Source organism: Tenrec ecaudatus, chromosome 9, assembly GCF_050624435.1.
Source record: "Tenrec ecaudatus isolate mTenEca1 chromosome 9, mTenEca1.hap1, whole genome shotgun sequence".
NCBI classification, from domain to species: Eukaryota; Metazoa; Chordata; class Mammalia; order Afrosoricida; family Tenrecidae; genus Tenrec; species Tenrec ecaudatus.
Window position 1 is genome coordinate 15,115,974 of NC_134538.1, and position 8,565 is coordinate 15,124,538.

At 41.4% G+C, this 8,565-nt stretch overlaps 1 pseudogene; it reads left to right on the forward strand.

The window, feature by feature from the left end:
• The first annotated feature begins 325 nt into the window (after positions 1-325).
• Positions 326-434, forward strand: LOC142457639 (small nucleolar RNA SNORA51; annotated as a pseudogene).
• Positions 435-8,565: the final 8,131 nt, after the last annotated feature.

Consider the following 8,565-nt stretch of genomic DNA (forward strand, 5'->3'; position numbering starts at 1 on the left):
TGTATCAAGAGAAGGTGAAAACATCCAATCACTTTTCCAAAGTATTTATAATTTTTTTCAATATTTAATCACCTAAGAAGCATGTGATAAACATGTTTTTCAAGAAAGAAGTTCAGGCTGAACTGAAGGAATCAGTGAAAATAGGATCAAGATGCTTCAACAAACTGAGGCAAAGCTGCATGCACTCACTAGTCTGCACCAAGAACTCCAAAAGACCTATCTACCTGACCTATCTACTGGATGGGATCCATACTGAACCCATGCCAAGTAAAGGCAAGCTACCAGAATGCAGAAATTATTGAACAACATCGTTCATAAATGAAATCATCTCTTGCACTGACTGTATAGAAAAAGGAGGCAAAGTAAGTGCCCTGTATACACCTCAACCCAAGCCCTGTCTGTGCTTGGTTTGTATTGTGAACGGGGCAACATGGCACCAAGATAAATGATATCATAATTAAATTTTGCTGAAGATAACACAAACATATTTCAGCAGTGTATCAAGAGGTCACTGCCCAAAGTCATGGAAGATTTTAAAAGGCAGGAAATGAAGGACTATCAGTGCGGATGTTAACTGGACCTTGACCGAACGCAGGGAAGAGAAAGATGTCAGTTTGTCTTATTTATTATGCAAACATATTTGACTATGCTGTGCATCATAAGTAGGATGGAAGTGCAAAGAGTGGGAATTTCAGACACTTAGTTGTGCTCACGTGAAACCTGCACACCGATAAACAGGAAATCGTTAGAACAGTATAAGAGGATACTGCAGGGCTTGAAATCAGAAAAGATGCGTGTCAGAACTGCATCCTTTCACCATATGCATTTAATATGCATGCTGGACACATAATTCAGAAACTGGGCCCTACAAAGAGCTATGCGTCAGGTTTGAAAGAAGATTTATCAAAGACCTGTGACATACAGGTGACACAGCTTTACCTGCTCCATCTTGAAGCAGTTCCTGGTGAAGATCAAAGACGATAGCCTTCATTATGAGTTACATCTCATCATAAAACAAACCCTCTCATAATTGGGTGATTAAAATAATTGGAGAAAAGATCAAAGGTTTTAAGGATTTCACTAGTAGTTGGATCCACAAGCTATGACCACGGCTAAGGCAGTCAAGAAATCAAGGAACAGATTGAATCAAGTAAATCTGTTGTTTAGGATCTTTCTAACATGTTTACAAGAAAAGGTACGAAACATACAACTTTCCTCTAGTTCCTAAATGCTTCCTCTCCCCACAACCCCCCCCTCCAAATATCATGATCCCAATTCTACCTTACAAATCTGGCTAGACAAGAGGATGCACACTGGTACAGCTAGGAACTGGAAACACAGGGAATCCAGGGCAGATGATCCCTTCAGGACCAGTGTTGAGAGTGGTGATGCTGGGAGGGTGGAAGAAGTGTGGGTTGGAAAGGGGGAACTTATTACAAAGATCTACATGTGACCTCCTCCCTGGGGGATGGACAACAGAAAAGTGGGTGAAGCGATGTTGGAAAGGGCAAGATATGGCAAAATAATAATTTATAAATTATCAAGGGCTCATGAATGAGGGGGAGGAGGGAAGGGAAAAATGAGGAGCTGATGCCTGGGGCTTAGGTGGAGAGCAAATATTTTGAGAATGATGAGGGCAATGAATATACAAATGTGCTTTATACAGTTGATGTATGTATGGATTGTGATATGAGTTGTATGAGCCACTAATAAAATGATGAAAAAGGTATGACTTTGAAAAGTAAGGTGAACCTGACCCAAGCCATGTTACTTTTAATTGCCTCATAGGCTTGTGAAAGCGGAAACGTAAGAAAAACTGAAGATGTATGGAAGCATTTGAAGTATGGTGTTTGTGAAGAATATTTAATATACCACTGACAGTCAGAAGAATTAATAAACATTTGTTAGATGAAATACAAGTAAAATGCTTCTTAGAAGAGAGTATGATGTGTATTTTTCATACTGTGAAAAGAAGGGACCAGGTCCTGTAAAAGGCTACCATGCTGGGTAAAGCAGAGAGGTGCAGAAAAGAGGATGTCCTCCATGGGATGGATGGACCCAGGGACTGCAACAGTGGGGTCAAGTACAGCAATGGTAGCATGGGTGTATCGGATAGAGTAATGTCATTTTCTGTTCCTCTCTCTCGCCCTTTGAGATGCAGCTGACTGGACAGCATCTAATGGTGACATCATGGGTAACGTGAAGCAATATTTACACTGATTTTCCTATAGACTTCTCCATGTGTAAACTATTTAAATGTAAATTGGAGAGAAGGATAGACAATCTAGGTACAGGTGAACAATTGATTTTATTTCTATATTTCAATATTGATTTTATTCTATATGTCTATGTAAAAATTGTAAGTCAGCATTTATTGCTTTGTAGTTTTAAGCAAATACTAAGAAAGTGAGGTAAGGGAGAAAAATGGAGGGGAAATAAAAGTAAAACCTGCAAGAAGAGAAAGAAATAAACTTAAAAATGTATCCATCTCTGTTCCATTTGCTCTATGTCATCTTCTGTATGAAAATGGTAGTTTCTTAGATATATGAATTTGTGCCAAAGTTTTAAAACATACTAATATTATAATATTGACATCTCTCTTTTTGGAGTTAACTAAACAGAATATCAAAGAGCTTTTGGTACAAAAATCATTTTTTTATCTATAGAATGGTAAGTGGAAGCCATACAAGATGTCCCGTAAGCCAGCAAAGGTTTATGGAAAGACAACGCCCTTCCCACAGCTTGCACATCATGTGAACTGTTAGTTGTCTACTCTCCCAATCCAGTCCCATTTTGTTTCAAGGGTTCTAAAAAAGATGAGATGAATTGTGAAAGCTAATGTCAATTATTTTACATCTTCTCCCAGAATGATACATTCTGATTTTAGAAGCAGAAGGTAGTACTAGGTTCTATCCTGTATTCTTGCACCAAAATAAGGTCAACATTCGAGCTATATATACAAGCAATAAAGGTCAATTCTTTTGTGCAAATTCCAAAAATTAATGCTACATGCAAAGGGTTCAGTTTCTCATTGGAAACTGACATTGACGAGCATATAAATTATAAGCATTTTGGTGAATCCACTCACCAAGCATATTACATCCTACGTGCCCCAGAATCTAGGTTAGGTAGGTAGAGAGACAAAATAGGTTAGGTAGGTAGGGAGACAAAAAGGTGACCAGCTTTGAACCACTAATACCAGTTAGTCTAGTCCACTTAAGGGCAACCTTAAGGAGAGCCAACCAAACGTTGCTCTGTCCTATGTTACCTTCATGGATACTGGCATGTTTGAATCGATGTTAAAGCATTGGTATCAATCTTTCTCGTCAAGTGTCTTCCTCAGACTTAGTGGCCCTCTGCCTCATTAAGTGTGATGTCCTCCTTCAGGTACTAATCCCTCCCAATGGCATGTCTACTGCCTGCTGTCATCATACAGTTTTCATTAGCTAAATTTTCAGAATCAACGGCTAGGTCTTCCTTCTGAGTCAGTCTTGGCTCTTTTGAAACCCGTCTACAATGGGTGTTCCTACAGATGTTGAGACGCCAGTGGCACAACTTCTAGGGTCATGGGAACACGGGAGGCATCAGAGACGGATGGAAGCCGCGGAATCTACTCTCATTAAATATCTGATCCTCACAACCAAGTCTTTACGCCCGAGTGTAGTTTTATCTGTGGGGATCAGGAGAACAATGATATTTTTTACATGATTGTCTAATCATATTCCCACAATTATTTTTATCATATTTTCTGTTATCTGGGCAGAAAGGCGAATAGTTCACAATAACCACCAATATACCATCACACAGAGACAAAAGCAGAAGAAAACAAAGCAAAATGAATCTCTCAAAGCATCCATGAGGAAGTCTTAGAGTCCTGAAGCATAATTGGTGACCATCGTGTATTAAAATATAATCATTCACCTTAGTCTTCTTCATGTTTGGGCCTATCTCAGTAAAGCATGAGAGCAAAAGGTTCTAGAATGACTACATGAAATAAATAAAGGTAGAAAATGATTACTCCCTATAGGTAACAAGGAGGAATCTCCACCCATCTGGCCGTTTGTTGTTCTGTAATGGCTTATGTGTTATGATGTTGCCATCTATGTGCAATACCAGCAGGGTCACCCATGATAGGCACGTTTTGGTAATACTTCAAGAGTGAGACAGAGGAGGAAGAAGGGTCTGGTGATTTACTCCTGAACATTTGCCAATGAGAACCTTAGAACAGAACAGAACACTGCCCAATATAAGGCCAACAGTCATTGACTCAAACAAATGGCTAAGCTCTTGACTACTAGTCAACTGGCTGCAAGGTGGAATTCCTGCAGAGGCACCTTTGACGCATGGATTTATGATCTGCCGCTGAGAAGACACAGCTTTGGAAACCTATGCAACACCACTCGCATCTGCATACCCAGTGGCTGATGCCGTGGCACCGACATCAATGCTTGTGTTGGAAGACAAGCTTCGTAGGCTGGAGGCATTGAATACACACAATGCCCACAGCAGGGAGGTGGTGCACACCTGATCCTGAGCACGGCCCCGAACTGGGCAACCAACCAATCAATGTGATGAAAAGGAAAGGGGCCAGGCACATGTGCTTCCCAGTCTTCGACACTCTTCAGCTGCTTTCAACTATTGTGGCAAACTGACGACTTGGCCGAGTGTAATCGGCCTTATTCCTCCACTTGCAACCATGGGCCTGGGAACTTGGCCCTGTCTGGAGAAAGATCTCCATTGTTCTGAGATAGAGATGCCTTCGAACACACGCTCTCCAGGCCCAAAATGTGTCCAAGCCCTTGCAGTAGCCCTCCATGAAGGAGCAGTCATAAAGGAGCTACCATCAAAGACGCTTCCTCCCTGTGTCTGGCTAGTCCCTATGCCCGATCATTCTCTGTAGATAGGAGCAATCCAGTTTTATAGCCCAGAAAACATAGCAAACTCTTTTCGGAAGTCTCTTGCTGATAGCGATCACAGATTACTCCTCTGTGGTGGGCTCCGGGGCGTCTGAGATCAACTAGCATTCGGTTACCATGATGATTCACCGCATTGCTTGTTTATCATGTTGCCTGCTTGTGATATTACTTATTAACTAGGTCTGCTGTCTGATGTGTAGGCCTTTGGGAAGATCTCTGAGCCCATGACACATACTCATTGAAAATACATTTATGCTCTTGGTCCTGACGTAAGGACAAAGAGGCCCTGTGCCTAGCTTTGTTTGTCTGTCGGTTATTTTCCATAATTGTCAAATCACTCTGTGGACCCATTTGAGTGTTGGGGACCCCCTACCCCAACAAAACATAAATTAATGAAGGAAGTATTTTCATTTAAGTTAATCGTCTGCAGTCAGAAGGGAAACATAAAGAATAAACCCATGGACTTGTGAAGGATCCCATTGGAGGAGAGGTGATGGACTCTATCAGGTGATTTGGAGAAGTAAAAGTTAAAATACCATCAAGCAGAGGACCCAGGCCAGACAAGTCTCAGCAGAGCATTTGGGCCTTTGCTAGGGAGAAGGAAGCATTAAGAGAATCATGCCCACCTGTGAGGAAATTAAACAAGTAACAAAAGGGGAAATTTATGCTCATCAAAGGGAAGGGCTCAATAGTCATCTTCCCATCTAGCTAGTCCAGATAAAAAGTGCCTAATTATCTGTACCTCCACAAAAATGCTCTGACCTGGAACTGTGACTATGAAAGATCTACAACCATAAATGCATAAAGATGAAAAGTCTAAGGCACAAACATCATGCAAATAAGAGAAAAAAGGGAGCACAAATGATTCTTGATGAAGAAAGATGTTGCTGGGTGTTGTGTGTTTGTGCATGAGGAAAAAAAATGATGAATACACAACGAATAAATACCTAAAAGTATTAAATAAGCAAAAATAAAAATAATCATGGAATGTTATTAAGAGATTTAATAAGAACCCCCAAATTCAAACAGTTATTAGGAGAGAATCTATTGCATAAATATTGTGCAAGAGATGAAATTCCTATCAGTGATATCGGCAAATCTTTCTCAAGTTTATGTCACTTTCGTTCAAGGCAAATGACTTGGCAGTGAGGATATGCAGATTAAAGTCATAATAAGCCACTTTTCTTTTCAAAGAGGGAAGGATCTTTAGCTATTCTTGCAAGAGTGAAAATTTCCAAGACTTATCCTCACTGCTGTTATACATTAATATATTTCAGTAGTGCCACACCACAAATCTTTGGCACTGACCTATATGAAACCATTAATATCTGATGGTATTGATTTTAAAACAAAGCCCAGAACTTTATGGTAAATCCTGAGGAAGCTGTTCGCATGATAGATGCTGCCAACGATTCCACTAGGAACGTTCAAGTAAGTCATACTCTCCACCGGAGAACAAGAACGGCTAAGCATCCCCAGCCTCTGCAGAGACCTGCCGGCCCTCGGCACTTTGGACACACATTTTCTCCCCACAGCGACCTGAAACATTGCCCTGGCTCCAGCTCTCTGTTATTGTCACTGGCAGCTTGAGTGATAGACTAGATCAGGCTTCTTAGAATCACCCCACCAGTGGGGTTTTTTTTCTTTTTTTTTTCTTTAACAATTTATTGGGGCTCATACAATTCTTTTCACAGTTCATACATATACATACATCAATTGTATAAAGCACATCTGTACAGTCTTTGCCTAATCATTTTTTTCTCTTTTCTTCTTTTACATTTTATTAGGGACTCATACAACTCTTATCACCATCCATACATATACATACATCAATTGTATAAAGCACATCCATACATTCCCTGCCCCAATCATTCTCAAGGCATTTGCTCTCCACTTAAGCCCCTTGCATCAGGTCCTCTTTTTTTCCCCCTCCCTCCCCATTCCCTCCTCCCTCATGTGCCCTTGGTGATTTATAGATCGTTATTTTGTCATATCTTGCCCTATCCGGGGTCTCCCTTCCCCCCTTCTCTGCTGTCCCTCTCCCAGGGAAGAGGTCACATGTGGATCCTTGTAATCAGTTCCCCCTTTCCAACCCACTCACCCTCCACTCTCCCAGCATCGTCCCTCACACCCTTGGTCCTGAAGGTATCATCCACTCTGGATTCCCTGTACCTCCAGCCCTCATATGTACCAGTGTACAGCCTCTGTCCTATCCAGCCCTGCAAGGTAGAATTCGGATCATGGTAGTTGGGGGGAGGAAGCATCCAGGATCTGGGGGAAAGCTGTGTTCTTCATCGATACTACCTCACACCCTAATTAACCCATCTCCTCTCCTAAACCCCTCTATGAGGGGATCTCCATTGGCCGACACTTGGGCCTTGGGTCTCCACTCTGCACTTCCCCCTTCATTTAATATGATATATATATACATATATACATATACACATATATACACATACATAAACACACACTTATCTCTTTTTTTTTTTTGCATGATGCCTTATACCTGGTCCCTTGGGCACCTCGTGATCGCACTGGCCGGTGTGCTTCTTCCATGTGGGCTTATTTGCTTCTGAGCTAGATGGCCGCTTGTTCACCTTCAAGCCTTTAAGACCCCAGACACTATCTCTTTTGATAGCCGGGCACCATCAGCTTTCTTCACCACATTTGCTTATGCACCCATTTGTCTTCAGCGATCGCCAGTGGGGTTTTGATGAGGTTCCAGATGTACCCCTCTCCATATCCATTTGCAATAGGATGAAACTAGTCACTTTGGGGGTGTTAGCAAGTGACTGGCAGTCCCCCTGTTAATGTGTGGAAGAAATGTGCTTGGAGCTTTCGTAGCTGGGTATGTTAGGCACTGGATCCAGATGTACAGGAATAAACAACCTTTGAAAAATATAATGTAGCATGCCAGGAGTTAGGAAAAATAACATGTTCCCAGGCCCAGTTTAGAACTTTGAAATAAGATCCAAATCCTAAATCTCTTATCCACCATCTTTGTGTCCATGTAGACTGCTGCGCTGGCTTGTGTGGTAAGCTAACTTGTTGGCCTGCTAACTGGTCAGTGGTTCAAATGCCTAAGCGGCTCCTCTGGAGAACAATGAAGCTGCTTGCTCCTGTAAGGTTTACAGGTTAAGAAACCCTGTGTAGGGTCACTTTGAGTCAAAATCAACTTCATGGCATTGGTTTTCGTTTATTTATTTGTTTGTTTTCATGTCACTAGCATTTCAAGTACCAACATAAAAGCCTGGTGATATACTACTGACAACCCAGTGGGTCAGAACAGAATAGTGTCCAGTTATACTCAGACTTGCCAAAATTAGGACCAGGGACATTTTCTTCTGTTAAACATAGGGTCTTCGTGACACAGACATTAGATGGCATTTAGGAACCCCAAGGCCTGTTAATAGGTTGCTATAATTCACGAGAATAGCCTTTCTTAAATGTTAAAACTAAATAATGCCACATATAAGCATTCAGAATCATCTATGGGAACAGACTTCTGTAGACCTCAGGAAGTCAACATCTACAAGTGCCCTGGAGGTCTGGTAGTAAGTGTAGCAGAAGGCAGTGAATATTTCAGCATCGCTATCTATTAGCTTTATATTCACATGCAATCATCCCCAGATGACTAACTCAGGTAAAC